Genomic DNA, 23,854 nt, shown 5'->3' on the forward strand with positions numbered 1-23,854 from the left:
CAACCATAAGTGGTACAATATAAGTACACACAACAATGTAAGTCGATGCATACAGTGCAAGTGTACATAGAGTGTAGGTACATACAGTATAAGCCAGCACAGGTACACACAATATAAAAGCCAGGACTTGAGATAACTCGCTGGAAGATGAATTCTTGAGTCCTATACCCTTGAGAAGATGGAACCTATAGAAGTACTGCAGTCACATGAGGAGGGTGTAAGACACTCCCTCTAGCAGTCCAAGAGAATGGCATGGAAAAAAGGCACTACCAAAGCTGGTAGTGAGAAGGAAGATGGATGAGAACATCTTGTCCGTTTGAGACATTCCTGTCTCAAAGAGTAAAAATGTAAAGATGCCGGAATAAGGGATATCCGGAAAGGAACGTGAGTAGAACACGGCCTATATGGCACCGAATAGTGCCGATAAAGCATCGAGACGTAACAAAGGCCTATGACATGGAAGACAACGGACACAGACACGGACAACATAACATAGACATGGGTGACATAACACAGAGACAAGTGGCAACTGCCTGGCACTGTCCCCGTAGGGACCCGAGATTCCTAATGCAAGATGAGCCAGAGGCTGATGATGCCAAAGGAAAGAAAGCCCTATGACGATAGCACGTGATGATGAAATGTAACTCGTTAAAAGAAGTTAGTGCCACAGCAGTTAAGAGGATGCTCGAGAGGCTCAGCGAGCCTAGAGAAGGAAGCCGACTGCCGGGTGACCGTGGCGATAGCTCCGGACCTGAAGGCGAGCTCCTCGGGGGAAACATCCGTGACAACGTCGGGTCGAGGAAGGCGGACGACACAAAGTACACGAGAATCCTGAGATGGGTCGGAACTGCCCTGCCCGGCAAAGGCTCTGGTCAGGCTGAGGAGAAACCCTCTCCCTTTACTTCCAGAGAGCCTGTCCCACTACAGACCTCTCCACCAAGCTGACATCAAATTGCCCTCTGCGATAGTAAAGGTTTTTCCCCTTCTCCCAACCACTGGCCCCGACACTTAGCTTTTGGAAAAGGAGCAGACAAAATCCATCCTCGGTTGGACGTGGATGATGAAACGTGCTCCGTGTGTGCCTCGGTGCTGTCCTTTCCAACCTTTGGCTACGAGGCTCCTCAGGGTACCTAAGACAAAACAGAAAAGGTGACTATTGCCCTCAAAAGCAGTAATCCCCGGGACTCCTCCGCACCACTGCCCCAGCTCACCTCAAATCTTGATTTGACTCCAGAGGGTGCCCAGAAGATACCTGCAAAGAGAAAAGGGACACGCTTAGCATGCTGCTGTGTAACGCTCACCTATGGGTCAGCCTGCCTAAACCCCGACTCACCTGCCCTCCCTCTGTTCCTTGGCATGCCTAGGGCAGTGACAGCACCTGCAAAGAAACAAAGCAGAAAAGCATGCTGAGATACTGTGAAAACACAACCTCCCAAATCTGACAAGGATGCCACAACAATACCTTAAGCTGCACACACCTGGAATGGGCATGCTCGGCCAGGATAGATGGCAAGCGGACCACCTAAAATAGAAAAAAAAAAGTGGAGATGCTTAGAGCTGCACCAGAAACTGAGACATCAGCAAAAACAACTGCTTCTGTACACTACTCAATGCTCACCTCGCTCACTCGGCCTTGACTGCTGCTCTCTGCTTTGACTTCCTAAAAAGTGAGACAAAGAAGACTGCTGTAACAGCCATCATTTATGCTCCCTCTGCAGAGACAAACAGTGACTGACCTGCTCGGGGGAATCCCCTCACCCAAGATGGGGGGCTCTGCCCTGGATTTTATCCTTCTGCACCTGAAAGAAAGGACAAAAATCAAAGAGCTGCAGGATAACTTAAGAGCTCCAGACATCTTGTGCCCATCTACAAATCCCACCTAGAGTCCAACTACACCCCACATTACAAACATCGAGTCCCCGGGACTTCGCCTATTACACCAGGCTATGCGGCAGGGCAGAGCAGCTCCAGCACAAATGTGTGTGCAGATACCTGTGACACAGGACAGGACAAACAACGGGGACACAACAGGAACAGAAATCTCTGGGTAAGGAAAATGACAGCGAGCACCGAGAGGACGCAAAATTAGAAGACCAAGGTGAAACTGATGGCGGGCTGATGAAGTTCAGAGAACCCTGGAGGAACAAGATGCTAACTGAATGATTTATTCCAAGAACTGCAAAGATGGATGCCCGAGAATCCTACGGTCAGAAGCCTCTACCTGTCCCCACATTCTTACAAGTCCTAATCTGCCATAATGGATCCTGGCAGGGCATAGCTGTCCGTACAGCTCAGAACAAGACCTGAAAAGACATCCGACCGGATGCTTCGAAAAAGAGTTGCTATTCTGATACCTGTCTGAGCTACCAAGTTAAAAGTTCCATGGCATCGGTGCCAGGGCAAGGAACGCTGAGAGTACAGATGCTAAGACTGGTGCCAAGGTTTCTGACAGGCCCCTCAAAGGGCTATGATAAAAGACATGAGATATCCAACAACACATAATACACAAAAGACAAGTGACACAATACACACCGGGACTGCTCTGCCCCGCTCACCTCAGCACTGGGATCAAAAGTGAGATTTTGCTTTTATGGGGCCTAAGGGGCCGCTTCAGGGACACTCCTCACCTCCAAACCTACTCACCTCCAAAGCGGACTCAAACCCCCCGCTCCCAGTAATTCCCAAACCAGCACCCTGCTTTCATCCCCCCTGGGGGTCGTGGCCCTCTACTTCTCTCTCAGACATCTGGGGATGCCGGTCTCAGGTGCGAAGAAAGGAAACCTCGTCAGCCGGGAAGGTCCTGCTGGCACCGGGCTGGTGTCTCTTAGACAGCTGTATTAAAGAAAACCAAACATCAATGCCGGATCGTGGCACCACATCGGCCAAAACCCCACAAGCCTGCTACTCACCGTGCTCCTAAGAACGCTCAGCTGCTCGGGCCGCACACTTCGGGCACGCTCGGAGACCGAGGCCATCGTCACAGGGGGTGCCTGGGTTAAGAGGAGATGAGGTGATTTGGCATGGCTGAAACCTGAGGGGACCATCACTCCTCCTCCCTACTTCCCTGACTCACCCCAACTCCTTGGCAGGTGCCCAAGGCCACCTGGATGGCACCTTTAAATAGAAAAGTTCTGGGCTTCATCACCAGGTCCTGTAACGCATCCACAGGGCTCACACGTGCAGGGAACCCGGTGCATCGGCCGGCTGGTGACGGGGGCTCGGCAGGCTCCGAGTGGATTGCCTAAACCCCAAAAAAAGAGAATGGAAGCTTAGAGCTGCACCAGACACTGAGAGTTGAGCAATAACAACTACTTCTCTCCACTGCTCACCTTGACTGCTGGTACCCAGATTTACTTCCTAAAAAGAAAGACAAAGAACAGAGCTGTAACAGAGTCACCACAAACACTTCTGCTGCAGAGATAAACGGTGCCTCACCTGGTTGGGGGAAACCACTCACCCAGGATGGGGCCCTCTGGCACACATTTAATCCATCTGAACCTGAAAAAAAAGTTAGGACAAGTTATCCTGCAACAGTCTGGCTCTTAAGAGCTCCAGATATCCTGTGTCCATCTACAAATCCCACCTAGAGTCCAACTGCACCCCACATTACAAACTTCAAGTCCCCGGGACTTCTCCTATTGCACCAGGCTATGCGGCAGGGCAGAGCAGCTCCGGCACAAATGTGTGTGCGCACACCCGTGACACAGGACAGACAGGACATGACAAACAACGGGGACACAACACGGACAGAAATCTCCTGGCAAGGAAAATGGCTGCGAGGACTGAGAGAATGCAACAGGAGATGACCGAGGAGAGACCGATGGTGAGCTGATGAGGCTCAGAGAAACCTGGAGGAAGAAGATGCTAACTGAATGATTTATTCCAAGAACTGCAAACATGGATGCCCGAGAATCCTACGGCCAGAAGCCACTACCTGTCCTCACATTCTTTCAAGTCCTAATCTGCCATAATGGATCCTGGCGGGGCATAGCTGTCCATACAGCTCAGAACAAGACCTGAAAAGACATCCGACCGGATGCTTCTAAAGAGACAAGAGAGTCTGATGCCTGTCTGAGCTCCTGAGGCAAAAGTTCTATGGCCTGGGTGCCAGGACGAGGAATGCAGAGATCACAGATGCTAACAATGATGCCAGGGTTTCTGACAGGCCCCTCAAAGGGCTCAGGGAAAAGACATGACACATGCAAACAACACATAATACACAAAAGACAAGTGACACAATACACGCCGGGACTGCTCTGCCCTGCGCACCTCAGCACTGTGATCCAAAGTCAGGCTTTGCTTTTATGGGGCCTAAGGGGCCGCTTCAGGGACACCGCCACCTCCGAAGGGGAAACAAAAACCCCTCCCAGTAATTCCCAAACCAGCACCCTGCTTTCATCCCCTCTGTGGGTTGTGGCCCTCTACTTAATCTCTCGCACATCTGGGGATGCCGGTCTCAGGTGCGAAGAAAGGCCACCTCGTCGGCCAGGAAGGTCCTGCTGGCACCGGGCTGGTGTCTCTCAGACAGCTGTATTAAAGAAAACCAAACATCAGTGCCCAATCTCGGCAGCCCCTCGGCCAAAACCCCACAAGTCTGCTACTCACCCTTCTCCGAAGAACGCTCAGCTGCTCGGGCCGCACGCTTCGGGCACGCTCGGAGACCGAGGCCGTTGTCACAGGGGGTGCCTGGGTTAAGAGGAGATGAAGTGATTTGGCATGGCTGAAACCTGAGGGGACCCTCGCTCCTCCTCCCTACTTCCCCGACTCACCACAACTCCTTGGCAGGTGCCCAAGGTCACCTGGATGGCACCTTGAAATAGGAAAGTTCTGGGCTTCATTACCAGGTCCTGTAACGCATCCACAGGGCTCACACGTGCAGGGAACCCGGTGCATCGGCAGCTGGTGACGAGGGCTCGGCAGGCTCCGAGTGGATTGCCTAAACCACACAAAAGAGAATGGAGACTTAGACTTGCCCCAGGAATTGAGACCTCAGCAACAAGAAATGCTCCTGATCACCTTGCTCTCCTGAACTTGACTGCTGAGATCCAGCTTTACTTCCTAAAAATAAAGAAAAAGAACAGAGCTGTAACAGGGTCCCCCTCGACACTTCCCCTGCAGAGACAAATGGCGACTGACCTGCTTGTGGGAACCCACTCACCCGGGATGGGGGCTCTGCCATGGGTGCAATGCATCTGCACCTGAAAGAAAGTCAGAACATATGTCAAACACCTGCAGGATAACTCAAAAGCTGCAAACACCTTAGGTCAATCTAGGAATGGCATCTAGATTCCAAGTACACCCCACATTACAAATTTCAACCCCCCAGGGCTTGTCCTATTGCGCCAGGCTATGTGGCAGGGCAGAGCAGCTCCGGCACAAATGTGTGCAGACACCCGTGACACGGGACAGACAAGACGTGACAGACGACGGGGACACGACACGGACAGAAATCTCCTGGCAAGGAAAATGGCTGCGAGGACTGAGAGAATGCAAAAGGAGATGACCGAGGAGAGACCGATGGTGAGCTGATGAGGCTCAGAGAAACCTGGAGGAAGAAGATGCTAACCGAATGATTTATTCCAAGAACTGCAAACATGGATGCCCGAGAATCCTATGGCCAGAAGCCTCTACCTGCCCTCACGTTCTTTCGAGTCCTAGTCCGCCATAATAGATCCTGGTGGGGCAGAGCTGTCAACACAGCTCAGAACAAGACCTGAAAAGACATCCGACCGGATGCTTCTAAAGAGACAAGAGAGTCTGATGCCTGTGTGAGCTCCTAAGGCGAAAGCTCTATGGCATTGGTGCCAGGCCGAGGAATGCAGAGATCAGATACTAACAATGATGCCAGGGCTCCTGACAGGCCCCTCCAAGGCCTAAGATAAAAGACATGACATATCCAAACACACATAATACACAAAAGACAAGTGACACGATACACACCGGGACTGCTCTGCCCTGCGCACCTCAGCACTGTGATGAAAAGTCAGGCTTTCCTTTTATGGGGCCTAAGGGTGTCCGCTTCATGGACGCCCCCATCTCCAAAGGAGACTCAAAAACCCCTCCCGGTGGGTCCCTACCCTGCGCCCTGCTTTCATCCCCTCTGTGGGTTGTACGCCTCTACTTATCTCTCAGACATCTGGGGATGCAGGTCCGTGTCAGGTGCAAAAGAAGGCAGCCTCAACATCTGGGAAGTTCCTGCTGGCACTGTTGTTCAACAACTCCCTGTTGTTTCTTAGTCAGCTACATGAAAGAAATGCAAATATCAATGCATGATCTCCGCAGCACACTGGCCAAAACCCAACAATTCTGCCACTCACCGTTCTCCTAAGAATGCCCAGCTCCTGGGGCCGCACCCTTCGGCCGCGCTCCGAGGCTGATGCCATTGTCACGGGGTAAGCCTAGGGTAAAGGAGACGAGGTCATGTGGCATGGCTGAAACCTGAGGGGACCCTCGCTGCTCCTTCCTGCTTCCCCTACTCACCGCAACTCCTTGGCAGCTGCCCAAGACCACCTGGATGGCACCTTTAAATAGAAAAGATCAGGGCTTCATCACCAGATCCTGTAACGCATCCACAGGGCTCACACGTGCAGGGAACCCGGTGCATCAGCCGGCTGGTGACGGGGGCTTGGCAGGCTCCGATTGGATTGCCTAAGGCACAAAAAAAGAGAATGGAAACTTAGAGCAGCACCAGAAACTGAGACCGGAGCAATAACAACTACTTCTCTCCACTGCTCACCTTGACTGCTGGTACCCAGATTTACTTCCTAAAAAGAAAGACAAAGAACAGAGCTGTAACAGAGTCACCACAAACACTTCTGCTGCAGAGATAAGCGGTGCCTCACCTGGTTGGGGGAAACCACTCACCCAGGATGGGGCCCTCTGGCACACATTTAATCCATCTGAACCTGAAAAAAAAGTTAGGACAAGTTATCCTGCAACAGTCTGGCTCTTAAGAGCTCCAGATATCCTGTGTCCATCTACAAATCCCACCTAGAGTCCAACTGCACCCCACATTACAAACTTCAAGTCCCCGGGACTTCTCCTATTGCACCAGGCTATGCGGCAGGGCAGAGCAGCTCCGGCACAAATGTGTGTGCAGACACCCGTGACACAGGACAGGACGTGACAGACAACGGGGACACAACACGGACAGAAATCTCCTGGCAAGGAAAGTGGCTGCGAGGACTGAGAGAATGCAACAGGAGATGACCGAGGAGAGACCGATGGTGAGCTGATGAGGCTCAGAGAAACCTGGAGGAAGAAGATGCTAACCGAATGATTTATTCCAAGAACTGCAAACATGGATGCCCGAGAATCCTACGGCCAGAAGCCTCTACCTGCCCTCACGTTCTTTCGAGTCCTAGTCCGCCATAACGGATCCTGGCGGGGCAGAGCTGTCCACACAGCTCAGAACAAGACCTGAAAAGACATCCGACCGGATGCTTCTAAAGAGACAAGAGAGTCTGATGCCTGTGTGAGCTCCTGAGGCGAAAGCTCTATGGCATTGGTGCCATTCTCTAGGAATGCAGAGATCACAGATACTAACAATGATGCCAGGGCTCCTGACAGGCCCCTCCAAGGCCTAAGGTAAAGGACATGACATACCCAAACAACACATAATACACAAAAGACAAGTGACACGATACACACCGGGACTGCTCTGCCCTGCGCACCTCAGCACTGTGATGAAAAGTCAGGCTTTCCTTTTATGGGGCCTAAGGGTGTCCGCTTCATGGACGCCCCCATCTCCAAAGGAGACTCAAAAACCCCTCCCGGTGGGTCCCTACCCTGCACCCCGCTTTCATCCCCTCTGTGGGTTGTACGCCTCTACTTATCTCTCAGACATCTGGGGATGCAGGTCCGTGTCAGGTGCAAAAGAAGGCAGCCTCAACATCTGGGAAGTTCCTGCTGGCACTGTTGTTCAACAACTCCCTGTTGTTTCTTAGTCAGCTACATGAAAGAAATGATCTCCGCAGCACACTGGCCAAAACCCAACAATTCTGCCACTCACCGTTCTCCTAAGAATGCCCAGCTCCTGGGGCCGCACCCTTCAGCCGCGCTCCGAGGCTGATGAAAACGCAGGAACGGATGCTTAGAGTTGCACCGGAAAGTGAGACTGGAGCAATAACAACTGCTTCTGGATGCTACTCAATGCTCACCTTGCCCACCTCACCTTGACTGCTGATATCCAGCTTTACCTCCTAAAAAGAAAAAGAACAGAGCTGTAACAAAGTCACACTTTACACTCTCCCTGCAGAGACAAACGGTGACTGACCTGCTCAGGGGAACCTCCTCACCCGGGATGGGTGGATGGATTTTGCCCTGGATTTTATCCTTCTGCGTCTGAAAGAAAGTGAGGACAAAAGTCAAAGGCCTGCAGGATAACTTCACAGCTCCAAACATCTTCTGTCTATCTAGGAATATCATCTAGACTCTGCAAACACCCCACAAACTGCGAGTCCCTGGGACTTGTCCTCTTGCAGCAGGCTATGCGGCAGGGCAGGGCAGAGCGGCTCCGGCACAACTATGTGCAGACACCCGTGACACAGAACGTGACAAACAGGGGGACGATAAACACAACACATCATGCTTGTGGTGAGGGTCTCGAGGGGAAAAGGCAAAAGGGACCCCAAAGACACAGTAGGTAACACGGTACACCGGACAACACGACGTGGACCGGAACTGCTCTGCCCTGCCCACCTGCACGCTGCCATCAAATGTGGAGTCTCTCCCTTGAGCTGTCCTAAGAGGCCCCTTGGAGGAGATTGCTTTTCCCTCTGCTATTTTTTAAATCTGTCCCAGGAACTCCCAACCCGCTACTCTCCCATTGTCCCATCTCCAGGCCGTGGCCCCGACTTATCTTTTGGATGATCGGTGACGAGGATCCACGTTGCACCTGAAATGAGCCTGCCTCAGAGGGCCCTGTGATCGCCTCTTAGCCTCTCTCGGTCAGCTACAATAAAGAAAACCAAAACCAATGTATGAGTACAGAGTTATGTGGGCCAAATCCCAGCAAGTCAGCTACTTGCCCTCTCCTGAGTGTGCCTGAGTCCTTCAGGCTCCAGCTTCATCCTGATTCCAAGGCTGTGGCCGTTATTATGAGTGGCACCTGGGTTAGAGAAAAGCAAAGTTAAATGGCATTCCTGTGAGTGCAGTGGGTGACCTTGTGTGCTGTAAGACGTGTGAATGCCTCTGCTCGGCTTCTAAAAGGCCTGGGGTGGGGGGCTCAAATAAACACCCTTTCTCACCCTGCTGCCTTCAAAATCACCCCCCCAACAATAACTCCTAACCGGATACCTGCTCAGCCTCCCTCTCCTAGTCACAATCCTCAACTCACCTGAAGCCTCAATCTCAAACATCATCTTAGACACTGGGCAGATACCTCTTGGGACACGATGAATCTGCTGAAAAAAGTATTGTAGCTGACACAACCTGCAGCCTCTGGAAGCTGCACTCCTCCTAAAAAAAAAAACAGAACAAAATCAGAAATTACAAATGCACTTTACCACCCCTAAACACAAAACCCAAAATTGTGAACTTAAATACTCGCTGTATTCCAGGCTGTTTTCTTCACAGTATCTTCAAAGCCTCTGTTGCTTTAGATGCCCAGAAACACCTGCTGAAAACAAGCTGAGGTAAACTGAAAGAGCCTCTTACCTGAAATGAGAGGAGAGCTCTTATCCCAGCACATCCCAGAGGGGGAATGAAGGCCCTGGGCCAAGGCTGGGGTTAATATACCCCTGATGGTGCCCGCCTCTCGTTCCCATGGCACTCAGGAAAAGGGAGGGGGCGAATCCCACGGGGTATAACAACCCTCAGAGCGACTGCAGGTGTTTGGCGTTTCTAATTTGATTTCAAGGGGAGTAGAGGGCTTGTAATAGAAGAAAACTCTCCAGAAAAATATCAGTGCTTTTTTTTTGCAACATCTATTTGGAGCAAAAGGGTACAAAACTGGTAAGAAATAAAAGTTTCTGTTTAGACAGCATAACTAGATAAATTGGGTGATTTGCTGTTAACTTTCCTAATCATTCCTTAGTGGCTACTAAGTAGTATTTCACGTGTGACTAAGCTGGGTGGAGAAAATTGTCTAAGTCTCCTTGGGACCTCTAATTAGGCCTACCTACATTATAAGTAAAAATAAGAAAAATAAAAGCTTCCCAGGCAGTGTAAGGGTTAAGTGCGTGCCCGGCTTACCCTGCTCTGAGATACTTGGTCCTATGGCACAGAAAGAAGAGCCCTGAAATGTAGTTTTAAACCCTTAAAATGCTGAAAAAAGCAGAGCTTCCTTCCAGTGAACCCCTTAAACAGAGGAAATGGGGCAGCTACCTCTACTGAAACTAATACAATGGCAAATAATTAGCTTCTGCCCTTTAATTTATTCTCCTTAAGTACTGGGAAAAGAGGGGTTTTCCTCTCCAGTGGAATCCAGAGGTTTTTCTCTCTCTTTAAATCTCTCCAGTGATGAAAAAAGAGGGATTTTTCCCTCAGTTCAAACTCTTAAGATGGAGGGTATAGCTGGGCTTCTCCCTCAATTTAGGCCTCAGGACAACAAAAAGGGGCTGGCTACCCTTAATTCAAACCCATAAGAAACATTGCCAAGGTTTTCCCCTTCTACTTAAACAGGAAAATAATAAAAAATGAGGACTCCCTGTCAATTAATACCCCGAACAGCACAGAAAAGGCAGGGATTCTTTCAACTGAGACCACTAAAATTGCAGGGGAAGCAGAGTCCCTCCCAGTTTGAACACAAAAAATAAAGGAAAAGGAAGCTTTTTCCCTTTTTTCTAAACCCTTTTTCTCCTAATAACCCCTCTCCTTTCTGGGAGTGCTGTGGAGGGCCTGGGGGCTCTGGGAGGGACTGGCACAGTAAAAGGGGAAAGTTGAAAGCCCTCTCCTGGAACCCCACATGCTGCCTGGCCTGCTCAGATGCTGCCCCTTGGCAAAAGGGCTCTTCCCTTGGCATTTTCTCAAAGTGTTGCTCCGTGCCCGGGTGGGTCCGGCTGCTCCCTAGTCCGTGCTGGATGCTCCGACCGTAGTTCCTGGAGGGACCCTTGGGATGCCCCTGTTAGCCCCTCTGGACTAGCAGCTCCCTGTGCGGGTGTGCCTGGGTAACCCTCTGAAAGCAGCTGGGCACACGGGGGGCTGCTAGACCTTGGAGTGGGCTTGAGGTGAAGAAAGGTCCTGTGAGGAGTTCCTTCCCCTACACAGCCCTTCGTCTGCCCCTTAAACCATGGACTGCCAGACTTTCCTTTCTAAGGAAATTAACGGTCTTTCCTCTCTGTGTGCCCGTGGCCGAAACTGCGATTCGGCCTCCAAAACCGCAGAGAACGATTTCTCACGGACCGCGGCTGCCGACGCCGAGAACTCTTGCCGCCCTTGGAGTGCCACGTGCCTCCTGCGAACGGACGTCGACGCGCAGCGGGGGTGAGTTTGGCTTTACGGGGAAGAGGGCCGGCGCGGGATTCCTCCGGGAGCAAAGCTGCCCCCGCCGAGAACTCGGGCTGCCCTGGCAGTGCCGAGCACCTCCTGCGAACTGGCGTCGGGAAACGCGGGGGGTGAGTTTTTCTGTGCGGAAGTTCTCCCAGACCAAAGCTGAGAGCATCTAACCCTAACCGCAACAACTTAGCTGGGTCTAAAGCTTACAACCTTCGGACTGGCAGCGTGGGACCCGACCCGCTGTGCCGCCGCTGGCCCCTTGCTCAAGCATTCCCCTGCAGTCCTAAAACTCTGCCTTTTCAGACGGTGTTTCCTCTGACCCTGACCGTAATCTTCCAAATATGCTAAAGACTCATAAAATGGCTTTGAAAAAGCCCCAACAATACCCTAAGTAGTCCCAGAAAAGTCCCTTCCAAAATCCCCTAAATACCTGTAAAAGTCCTGGAAAAAAAACTCAAAAAAACATGCTCAGTCTCCGAGCTCTACCTCTTGCTGTCTAGCCCACAGATGTCGTTCCTACCTTTTTGCAGTGGGTCCGTTGTCCTCTGAGGGTTCTGTCATTGTGCTGCTGTGTGAGGGTTGCTGTCTGGTCTCGCTGTTAGGGTTGCTGTGTTGTGCTGCTGTTGGGGGAAAAGGCTGTTTTTAGGGGGGCTGCTTAGGCTGAGGTTAGGGCTGGGGTGAGGGGTGGTACAGCTGTACCCTGTACCCCTGATCTCCACTGGACTGTCCAGACCTCAAGCCCTCTCCCTTTACCCCTCAACCGGTCCCTCTGCCCCCCAGCCCTCAGCTCCTGTGCGTCACCCTTGACCCCTCTCCTTTGCCCCTCAGCCCCCAGCTTCTCTGTGTCACCCTACAGCTGCCCCTGCCACCCTCAGCATCTCTGTGTGTCACCCGCTGTCCCCTCTCCCTGTTCCTCCCTCAGCCCCCAGCCTCTGTCACCCTCAAGCCCCCACAGTGCCCCTCAAGCTGCCCCTCATCCTCCATGTGTTGTGCCATGAAAAGACCCTAAAAAAACCTAAAAATTCCCTGAAAAACCCTAAGAATACCCTAGCCCTAAAAAGTCCTTCTCATACCCTCAATAGTCCTAAAAAACCCCCAAAAACACCCAACCCCCCCCCCAAAACAATTCTTCAAAGTACAACCGAGTGCACAGCCTCGTCCCTGTGTGAGTAAAAGTTTGAGGTTTTGCCGGCAGCGTCGCCGAGTGCTGAGGGGTCCCCTGGTCGATAGGGCAACTTGGGAGGGTTTGCTTCAGGCTTTGCTTGTGAAAGGTGTGAGAAAAGCAAGCAGCTCTGAAGCAGATGAGCCCCCTCTTGCCTGTTGAAGTGTTGCATAAATCAAAGATAAACCTCAAGGTCCCTTCCCACCCAAGCCATTCCGTGATTCTTTGCCCTGGAGGCAAGGGTGCACCTGTCACCGCATTTTTCTTCACAGAGAAAAGCAAGGCACAATTCTTCCCAAGAATATTTCTGGGATTCACATTCTCTGAACCTCAGAGGAAGGAAAAACAATTCTTATCTCATTTACTGTGCCTGTGTTTGTGCCGAAGTAGAATGCAGCGTGGAGATTGTTCACCCAAAGTGATGGTGTTTTGTTTCCTTGGCCTGTCGGGGCCAAGTGTGTGTTCGTGTTGGGACTGTTGGGTGACAGTCATGAGTTGTGTGCGGGGTTGAGTACTTGGCAGATTGGGTTTAGATGTAATGTAATATAGTATAATAAAGCAATTAATTAGCCTTCTGATAAGGCAGAATGCAGACTGGAAATATTTGCACATATGATATTAAAGGACATGTGAACCACCTTTCTGTGAGGCGCGGAGGGATACATGCAAGGCGCTGCAGTTTTTGCCTGCTGTGGTGCCGTGTATAAACACAGTGGTGGCAGAAGTGGCGTGAAAGGGCACAGGGATGCCGGCTGTGGCCGGACAGCGGCACGCAGCGGCTCGGAACCGGGACCGGGCTGTACCAAAGCTGTGGTGAACGCACTGGGGGTTGGCGGCGGGGCCGTGGAGATAGAACTGCGCATGCGTGCGGCTGATCCCGGAAGCAGCGCTGTGGTTCCATGAGTCGGCGCGGAGTGATATCGCTGGTGCTGGGGTTGTAGCAACTGCGCATGCGTGGGTTCTGTCACTACCGCAGTGCGGGCAGTCATCATGGCGGCGGGCAGGACGGGGCGTGCGGGAGGCGGCGGAGCTACGGGAACGGGGCCGCGGCTGCGGCCGTGGAAGGGAACGCCAGGACGTCCGTGGTTGCAGGAGGCGGCGGAGCCACGCCATCCAGCAGCTCTGAAGCGGGAGGGTGCGGTGGGGAAGGCGCGGCTCGGCCCGCCATGCAGCGGCGGCGGCAGGAGAGGGGAAGTGACCATGGGCGGCGCTGACGGGAGCCTGGGCTGGAGCGCCGCGGCGCTGGCATGGGGTGCCTTGGGTGGCTGGGGCGCCCCTGTAAAACAGTCATTAAAACACCCTAAAAATTATTGAAAAAGCCCTAAAGGTATCCTAAACATTTCCAGAGAATTCCTAAAAAACTCCTGAAAAAAAACCCCTAAAATATCCCTAAAAATCCCTGAAAAATCACCTGAAAGACCTTAAAAAACAGTTTAACCCCTACCTGTAACACTGTGGCCTCCAAACATCATCTCTACCTATTAATCGGGGTAACTGCAAGACCCTCAAACACCACCCCAATCACCAGCTTGAGTTGGTCTGGGCAGCACCAAATAAAATAAAATTAAAAGCTTTAAAAATAGAAAAATTAAAAATAAAAATTAAATAAAAAATAAAATAAAAAATAAAATAAATGCTTTAAAACTGGGAAAATAAAAAAAAATAGAAAATTTAAAAAATAAAAAGCTTTAAAAACAGAAAAATTAAAACTAAAAATTAAAAAAAAATTTAAAAAATAAAAGAAATGCTTTAAAAATAGAAAAATTAAAACTAAAAATAAATAAAAAGAAAATTAAAAAATAAAATAAATGTTTAAAAATAAAAAAATTAAAACTAAAAATTAAATAAAAAATAAAAAGAGCTTTAAAAATAGAAAGATCAAAAATAAAAAGTAAATAAAAAATAAAAAATAAAAAATGTTTAAAAATAAAAAAATCAAAACTAAAAATTAAATAAAAAGGAAAATTTAAAAAATAAAATAAAAGCTTTAAAAATAGAAAAAGCAAAAAATAAAAATTAAATAAAAAAGAAAATTAAAAAGATAAAATAAATAGTTTAAAAATAAAAAATTAAATTAAAAAATAAAATAAAAGCTTTGAAAATAGAAAAAATTTTAAAAATTAAATAAAAAATAAAAAAAATCTTTAAAAACAGAAAGATCAAAAATAAAAATAAAATAAAAAATAATAAAAAAATGCTTTAAAAATAAAAAAATCAAAACTAAAAATTAAATAAAAAAGAAAATTAAAAAAAATAAAATAAATAGTTTAAAAATAAAAAATTAAAACTAAAAATGAAATAAGAAAATAAATTTGAAAAATGAAATAAATGTTTAAAAATAAAAAAATTAAAACTAAAAATTAAATAAAAAATAAAAAGAGCTTTAAAAATAGAAAGATCAAAAATAAAAATTAAATAAAAAATAAAAAATAAAAAATGTTTTAAAAATAAAAAAAACAAAACTAAAAATTAAATAAAAAGGAAAATTAAAAAAATAAAATAAAAGCTTTAAAAATAGAAAAAGCAAAAAATAAAAGTTGAATAAAAAATAAAATTAAAAAGATAAAATAAATAGTTTAAAAATAAAAAATTAAAACTAAAAATGAAATATAAAATAAAATTAAAAAATAAAAAAAAGGTTTAAAAATAGAAAAATTTTAAAAAATTAAATAAAAAATAAAAAAAATCTTAAAAAACAGAAAGATCAAAAATAAAAATTAAATAAAAAATAATAAAAAATGCTTTAAAAATAAAAAAATCAAAACTAAAAATTAAATAAATAAGAAAATTTAAAAAATAAAATAAATAGTTTAAAAATAAAAAATTAAAACTAAAAATGAAATAAAAAATAAAATTAAAAAATAAAATAAATGTTTAAAAATAAAAAAATTAAAACTAAAAATTAAAAAAAATTAAAAAGCTTTAAAAATAGAAAGATCAAAAATAAAAATTAATTTAAAAAAAATGTTTAAAAATAAAAAAATCAAAACAAAAATTAAATAAAAAATAAAATTAAAAAAATAAAATAAATGCTTTAAAAATAGAAAAAGCAAAACATAAAAATGAAAGAAAATATAATATTAAAAAGATAAAATAAATAGTTTAAAAATAAAAAATTAAAACTAAAAATTAAATAAAAAATTAAATAAAAAATTAAAAAAAGCTTTAAAAATAGAAAGATCAAAAATTAAAATTAACTAAAAAATTAAAAAAAGCTTTAAAAATAAAAAAATCAAAACTAAAAATTAAATAAATAATAAATTTTTTTAAAAAGCTTTAAAAATAGAAAAAAGCAAAAAACAAAAATGAAATAAAAAATAAAATTAAAAGATAAAATAAAAAGCTTTAAAAATAGAAAAATCAAAAATAAAACCTAAATAAAATATAAAAAATAAAATAAATGCTTTAAAAATAAAAAAATCAAATCTAAAAATAAATAAAAACTAAAAAAATAAAATAAATGCTTTAAAAAAAGATAAAGCAAAAATAAATATGAAATAAAAAATAAAATTAAAAAAATAAAATAAATAGTTTATAAATAAAAAATGAAAACTAAAAACTAAAAAATAAAATTAAAAAAAATAAATGCTTTAAAAAAATAAATCAAAAATTAAAATTAAAAAATTAAAAAATAAAATAAAAAGCTTTAAAAATAGATAAATCAAAAATAAAAATTAAATCAAAAATAATAAGAAAAAAAGCTTTAAAAAAACCCCTCAAAACTAAAAATTAAGAAAAAAATAAAAATAGAAAAATTTTTAAATGCTTTAAAAATATAAAAATTTAAACTAAACATTAAATAAAAAGGAAAATTAAAAAATAAAATAAATGCTTTAAAATAGAAAAGTTAAAACAAAAAAAAATTAAAAAAAGCTTTAAAAATAGGAAAATTTAAAAAAATTACATAAAAATTAAATTTTAAAAAAATTAATTAAAAATAATTTAAAAACCAAATAAAATCCGTAAAGTACTGTAAAGTACCGTAAAAGTTCCATAAAAGGTAGTGTCGTAAAGCGCGACTGTCGAAAAAAAGAACATTTTACGACAGTCGCGCTTTACGGCACCTTTGACGACACTTTTGCCACAGTAGCACTTCACGGCACCTTTCACGACATTTTTACGACAGTCGCGCATTACGGCACCTTTTACGACACTTTTGCGACAGTCGCGCTTCACGGCACCTTTTGCGACAGTCGCGCTTTACGGCACCTTTTACGACAGTCGCACTTTACGACACATTTTACGACAGTCGCGATTTACGGCAGTTTTGCGACAGTCGCGCTTTACGGTACCTTTTACGACAGTCGCGATTTACGGCACCTTTTGCGACAGTTGCGCTTTACGGCACCTTTTGCGACAGTCGCGCTTTACGACACCTTTTGCGACAGTCGCGCTTTACGGCACCCTTTGCGACAGTCGCGCTTTACGGCAGCTTTACGACACTTTTGCGACAGTCGCGCTTTTACGGCAGTTTTGCGACAGTCGCGCTTTACGGCACCTTTTGCGACAGTCGCGCTTTACGGCAGTTTTGCGACAGTCGCGCTTTACGGCACCTTTTACGACAGTCGCGCTTTACGACACTTTTTACGACACTTTTACGACAGCCGCGCTTTACGGCACCTTTTGCGACAGTCGCGCTTTTTATTTTTTAAATTTTTTAAATTTTTTTATTTTTAAAACATTTATTTTATTTTTTAAATATTTATATTTAATTTTTAATTTTTCTATTATTAAAGGGGTTTTTTTTAATTTTATTTTAAATTTTTTTAAATTTTTCTCTTTTTAAACTATTGTTTTAATTTTTTTTATTTTTATCTTTCATTTTTCTATTTTTAAAGATTTTTATTTTGTTAATTTTTATTTAATTTTTATACTTCATTTTTTTATTTTAAAGGATTTATTATATTTTTTAATTTTGTTTTTTATTGAATGTTTATTTTTCTATTTTTAAAGCATTTATTTGATTTTTAATTTTTTTAATTTAAGTTTTAATTTTTCTATTTTTAAAGCCTTTTTAAAATTTTTTAAATTTGTTTTTATTTTTAATTTTTCTATTTTAAAAGCATTTTATTTTATTAATTTTTTATTTAATTTTTATATTTAATTCTTTTATTTTTAAAGCATTTATTATATTTTTTAATTTTGTTTTTTATTGAATGTTTATTTTTCTATTTTTAAAGCATTTATTTGATTTTTAATTTTTTTTATTTAAGTTTTAATTTTTCTATTTTTAAAGCCTTTATAAAATTTTTAAAATTTGTTTTTATTTTTAATTTTTCTATTTTAAAAGCATTTTATTTTATTAATTTTTTATTTAATTTTTATATTTAATTCTTTTATTTTTAAAACATTTATTATATTTTTTAATTCTGTTTTTTATGGAATGTTTATTTTTAATTTTTCTATTTTAAAAGCATTTATTTGATTTTTAAATTTTTTTATTTAATTTTCAATTTTTCTATTTTTTAACCTTTTTAAAATTTTTTAAATTTGTTTTTATTTTTAATTTTTCTATTTTTAAAGCTTTTAATTTTTTTAATTTTATTTTTAATTTTTTATTTTTAAGTTTTCTATTTTTAAAGCATTTATTTTTTTAATTTCGTTTTTTATTTATTTTTCTATTTTTAATTTTTGTATTTTTAAAGCATTTATTTTTTAATTTTGGGGTTTTTTTAATTTTTATATTTATTTTTTCTATTTTTAAAGCATTTATTTTTTAATTTTGTTTTTTATTTAATTTTTATTTTTAAAATTTTCTATTTTCAAAGGTTTTGATTTTTTAAATTTTATTTTTTATTTATTTTTATTCTTAATTTTTTTATTTTTAAAGCATTTATTTTTTTAATTTTATTTTTCATTTAATTTTTATTTTTAATTTTTCTATTTTCAAAGCTTCTTTATTGTTAAATTTTATTTTTAATTTACTTTTTATTTTTAATTTTATATTTTGAAACCTTTTTTATTTTTTAATTTTATTTTTTATTTCTATTTTTAATTTTTCTATTTTTAAACCCTTTAATTTTATTAATTTTTAATTTAATTTTTATATTTATTTTTTCTATTTTTAAAGCATTTATTATATTTTTAAATTTTGTTTGTATTAAATTTTTATTTTTAATTTTTAATTTTTTAAAGCATTTATTTTATTTATTTAATTTTATTTTTTATTTAATTGTTATTTTTAATTTTTCTATTTTTAAAGCACTTTTTAAATTTTATTTTTATTTAATTTTTATTTTTAATTTTTCTCTTTTTAAAGCATTTTATTTTTTAATTTTATTTTTATTTTTTATTTCTAATTTTTCTATTTTTAAAGCATTTATTTTTTTAATTTTGTTTTTAATTTAATTTTTATTTTTAATTTTTCTATTTTTAAAGCTTTTTATTTTATTTTATTTGGTGCTGCCCAAACCTGCTGTAGTGCATTTTTATACTTTGTAATACTTTGAAGTCATTTTGTTTTGTATCCTCATATTTTTCCCAAATGGTTTATCCCAAACTGTACCCCCCTCCCTTTACCTGTGTTATCCCTCTCCCGGGATGAGATCATCCCCAAACCCCCACCCTGGCTCTCTGTCAATCACTCAGCCTCCCATTCCCTCCATCCAGAAGTTTTGGTCCAAGTCCTCGAGTGATTAGCCAGAGGCTAGGGGTCAGCCCCCCAGGCCTTGCCCCATACGCTGTCCTATATGTCTATCCCCCAGCATCCATACCTTAGGGTCACTTAATGGTTGGTAGGATGTTATCTACTGTCGGTTTCCACCTCCCTTCAAATGTAACCTTGGCACAGCTCCCGGGACTCTCGGCAGGAGCCCCCTGAGGTGCAGGAGCTCCTATGGGACTCCTAATAAAACCTTGCATTAACCCCTGCTAAGAGTCGGCCCTTTATCATCTACCGCTGTCTCTGGTGTCTCTTGTGCTGCACAGGGGCCCAGCCCAGGTGCCCTCAGCACCCTCGGGGCACAGAGAGTGTCTCCCCCCAGCCCAGGGGCCCTCAGTACCCTCGGGGCACACACAGAGAGTGTCTCCCCCCAGCCCAGGGGCCCTCAGTACCCTCGGGGCACACACAGAGAGTGTCTCCCCCCAGCCCAGGTGCCCTCAGTACCCTCGGGGCACACACAGAGAGTGTCTCCCCCCAGCCCAGGTGCCCTCAGTACCCTCGGAGCACACACAGAGAGTGTCTCCCCCCAGCCCAGGTGCCCTCAGTACCCTCGGGGCACAGAGAGTGTCTCCCCCCAGCCCAGGTGCCCTCAGTACCCTCGGGGCACAGACAGTGTCTCCCCGCTCTCGGCCGTGTCGGGGCTGCCCCCCCGGTGTCTGCCGACTCAGGACCGGCCGAGGGTTCCTGAGGGGCTCGCACAAACCCGCTCGGCCGCTGATTGTGGTGGTGTTTGAGGGTCCTCCAGGACAAGGGAGGAGATGAGAATCTTGACTCCCCCTTTCAGAAGGCTGAAATATTATTTTATCATCTCTATTATATTAAAAGAAAATGAGATAGTAGAACTATACTAAAAGAGCAAGGAGACATCAGAAAGCTGGAAAGGAATGAATAATAAAAACCTGGGACTGATCACAGCCCCGACACCGCTGGACCATGATTGGTCATCAAGTAGAAACAATGCACAGGAGACCAACCCAAGATGCCCCTGTTGCTAAACCATCTCCAGGCCACACTCCACAGCCACCAGATTGTTATTGGTTCCATTTCTGTTCTGAGGCTTCTCAGGAGAAAAATCCCAGCGAAAGGATTTTCATCAAACACGTCAGTGCCAGGTGATGGCACAGGCAGCATGGGCTGGCAGAGGTCACTGTGTCATCCCTGCCAGCCCAGGTGTCACAGCAAGGAGGAGAGAGTTCACCCTGTGCTCACACTGCAATACAGAGCAATACAACACAACACACACATTAACACAAGATTATAACCTTTTTCTATTTTCATTACTTGTGGATTTATTGTTACAGGACACCCAAAACAACAAAAGCACACAAAAAACAGCACTCATCTACCATTAACACCCCCGTCACATTACACACAAACTCACCGTCCCTCCCCTCACAACTGCTAAATTACACCCCAGCAATCCTTGGTCCTCAGGAACATGGTTCCCAGGAGCCTCCAAAAAATCCTCCTGCCTGACGAAATACCCAGTCCCTGGACGGTGCGCGCCCAAACTTTGGCGATGAACGTCGCCTCGCAGACCGACCGGGACCGGGGAAAAAAAACCCAGCCGGGGGGCAAAAAAAAAAGAAAAAAAAAACCCAGCCGGGGGTGGCGGTGGGGAACCAGGCTAGGGATTTTTTACTCTAAATTTACAAATGAGTTGAAAAACCTGAAAAGCAAAAGTCACACGGTTAAATCCAGTCAGCATGCGCTCACACACTCAGAGATGAGCAGACACAGACAGACACAGACACATGCTCACGCACTCCTCCCATTTAAACGTTCCCTGCGGCTCTTACTCGAGACGCTGAAGAACGCGCTTCCACGCTTCTTCTGGCTGCCGCTCCTCGACGTCAAATGGTAGATTCTGGGGAAATCGGTAGCCTCGGGGACCTTTGAGACGACAGGAAGCGGTCAACGAGTGGCTATCTGACAGCTAGGACTTGTCCCCGCTCTGGACCAATAAATTTTCTACCCAAAATCCCATAAAAGACAGATGAACAGTCAAGTTTTTATAACTGTTCTACCTAACTGTGACTATGTGCCAGGGCAGGGCAGCTCCGACCATAAGTGGTACAACGTAAGTACACACGATATAAGCTGACGCATACAGTGCAAGTGTACATGGAGTGTAAGTACATACAGTATAAGCCAACATAGGTACACACAATATAAGTACATACAGTATAAGCCAACAGAGGTACACACAATATAAGTACATACAGTATAAGCCAGCATAGGTACAAGCAATGTAAGCACATACAGTATAAGCCAGGACTTGAGGTAACTCTCTGGAAGATACTAATTCTTGAGCCCTATACCCTTTGAGAAGATAGAACCTATAGAACTTCTGCAGTCACGTGAGGAGGGTGTAAGACGCTTCCTCCAGAAGTCCAAGAGAATGGCGTGGAAAAAAAGGCACTACCAAAGCCGGTAGTGAGAAGGAAGACGGATGAGAACATCTTGTCCCTTTGAGACATTCCTGTCTCAAAGAGTAAAAATGTAAAGATGCCGGAATAAGGGATATCCGGAAAGGAACGTGACTAGAATATGGGCAATGTGGCACGGAATAGTGCCAATAAAGCATCGAGACGTGACAAAGGCCTGTGACACGTAAGACAATGGACACAGACTACATAACACAGACACAGACGACATAACATAGACACAGACGACATAACACAGAGACGAGTGACAACTGCCTGGCACTGTCCCCGTAGGGACCCGAGATTCCTAACGCAAGATGAGCCAGAGGCTGATGATGCCAAAGGAAAGGAAGCCCTATGACGAGAGCACGTGATGATGAAACGGAACTCGTTAAAACAAGTTAGTGCCACAGCAATTAAGAGGATGCTCGAGAGGCTCGGCGAGCCTAGAGAAAGAAGCCGACTGCCGGGTGACCGTGGCCGTAGCTCCGGACGTGAAGGCGAGCTCCGTGACGACGTCGAGTCGAGGGAGGCGGACGACGCAAAGTACACGAAAATGTGGAGATGGGTCGGAACTGCCCTGCCCGGCAAAGGCTCTGGCGAGGCTGAGGGGAAACCCTCTCCCTTTACTTCCAGAGAGCCCGCCCCCCTACAGACCTGTCCCCTAAGCTGACATCTGATTGCCTCCTGTGAGAGTAAAGGTTTTTACCCTTCTCCCAGCCACTGTCCCCGACACTTAGCTTTTGGAAGAGGAGCGGACAAAATCCATCCTCGGTCGCACGTGGACGTTGAGATGCTCTCCGTGTGTGCTTCGGTGCTGCCGTTTCCAAGCTTGGGCTACGAGCCTCCTCAGGGTACCTAAGACAAAACAGAAAACCTGACTATTGCCCTCAAAAACAGTAATCCCCGGGACTCCTCCGCACCACTGCCCCGGCTCACCTCAAATCTTGATTTGACTCCAGAGGGTGCCCGGAAGATACCGGCGAAAAGAAAAGGTACACGCTTAGCATGCTGCTGTGTAACGCTCACCTAGGAGTCAGCCTGCCTAAACTCCGACTCACCTGCCCTCCTCTGTTCCTTGGCGTGCCTAGGGCAGCGACAGCACCTGCAAAGAAACAAAGCAGAAAATTTGCTGAGATACTGTGAAAACACAACCTCCCAAATCTGACAAGGATGCCACAACAATACCTTAAGCCTGCACACACCTGGCACGGATATGCTCGGCCAGGATAGATGGCAAGTGGACCAGCTAAAAGACAACAAAAACAAGAGGAGATGCTTACAACTGCACAAAAACTAAGACATCAGCAATAACAACTGCTTCTGTACGCTACTCAATGCTCACCTCACCCACTCGGCCTTGACTTCCTAAAAAGAGAGACAAAGAACACTGCTGTAACAGCCACCATTTATGCTCCCTCTGCAGAAACAAACAGTGACTGACCTGCTCAGGGCAATCCCCTCACCTGGGATGGGGGGCTCTGCCCTGGATTTTATCCATCTGCATCTGAAAGAAAGTTAGGACGAAAGTCAAAGGGCTGCAGGATAACTTAAGAGCTCCAGATAACTTGTGTCCATCGACACATCGCACCTAGAGTTCAACCACACCCCACATTACAAACTTCAAGTCCACAGGACTTCTCATATTGCACCAGGCTATGCAGCAGGGCAGAGCAGCTCCGGCACAAATGTGTGTGCAGACACCCGTGACACAGGACAGGACGTGACAAACAACGGGGACACAACATGGACAGAAATCTCCTGGCAAGGAAAATGGCTACGAGGACTGAGAGAATGTAAAAGGAGATGACCGAGGGGAGACCGATGGTGAGCTGATGAGGCTCAGAGAAACCTGGAGGAAGAAGATGCTAACTGAATGATTTATTCCAAGAACTGCAAAGATGGATGCCCGAGAATCCTACGGCCAGAAGCCTCTACCTGCCCTCACGTTCTTTCAAGTCCTTGTCCGCCATAATGGATGCTGGTGGGGCAGAGCTGTCCATACAGCTCAGAACAAGACCTGAAAAGACATCCAACCGGATGCTTCTAAAGAGACAAGAGAGTCTGATGCCTGTCTGAGCTCCTGAGGCAAAAGTTCTATGGCATTGGTGCCAGGCCGAGGAATGCAGAGAGCACAGATGCTAACAATGATGCCAGGGTTTCTGACAG

At 44.1% G+C, this 23,854-nt stretch overlaps 3 long non-coding RNA genes across 3 annotated transcripts in view; all 3 read right to left on the reverse strand.

Annotated features, from left to right (window-relative positions):
* LOC136569600 (uncharacterized) overlaps nucleotides 1-23,854 on the reverse strand; it is a 144,509-nt gene that overhangs the window by 8,520 nt on the left and 112,135 nt on the right. The gene's annotated exons all lie outside the window — the stretch shown is intronic.
* On the reverse strand, nucleotides 1,050-22,792 carry LOC136569605 (uncharacterized). The gene is made up of 3 exons (XR_010785397.1): nucleotides 22,747-22,792; nucleotides 1,212-1,252; nucleotides 1,050-1,130 (listed from the first exon to the last, which is right to left on the reverse strand). It is a non-coding gene; the product is annotated as an uncharacterized lncRNA (long non-coding RNA).
* LOC136569604 (uncharacterized) lies at nucleotides 20,504-21,334 on the reverse strand. Its single transcript, XR_010785396.1, has 2 exons — nucleotides 21,059-21,334; nucleotides 20,504-20,928 (listed from the first exon to the last, which is right to left on the reverse strand). It is a non-coding gene; the product is annotated as an uncharacterized lncRNA (long non-coding RNA).

This window comes from Molothrus aeneus, unplaced genomic scaffold (genome assembly GCF_037042795.1).
Source record: "Molothrus aeneus isolate 106 unplaced genomic scaffold, BPBGC_Maene_1.0 scaffold_146, whole genome shotgun sequence".
Lineage (NCBI taxonomy): Eukaryota > Metazoa > Chordata > Aves > Passeriformes > Icteridae > Molothrus > Molothrus aeneus.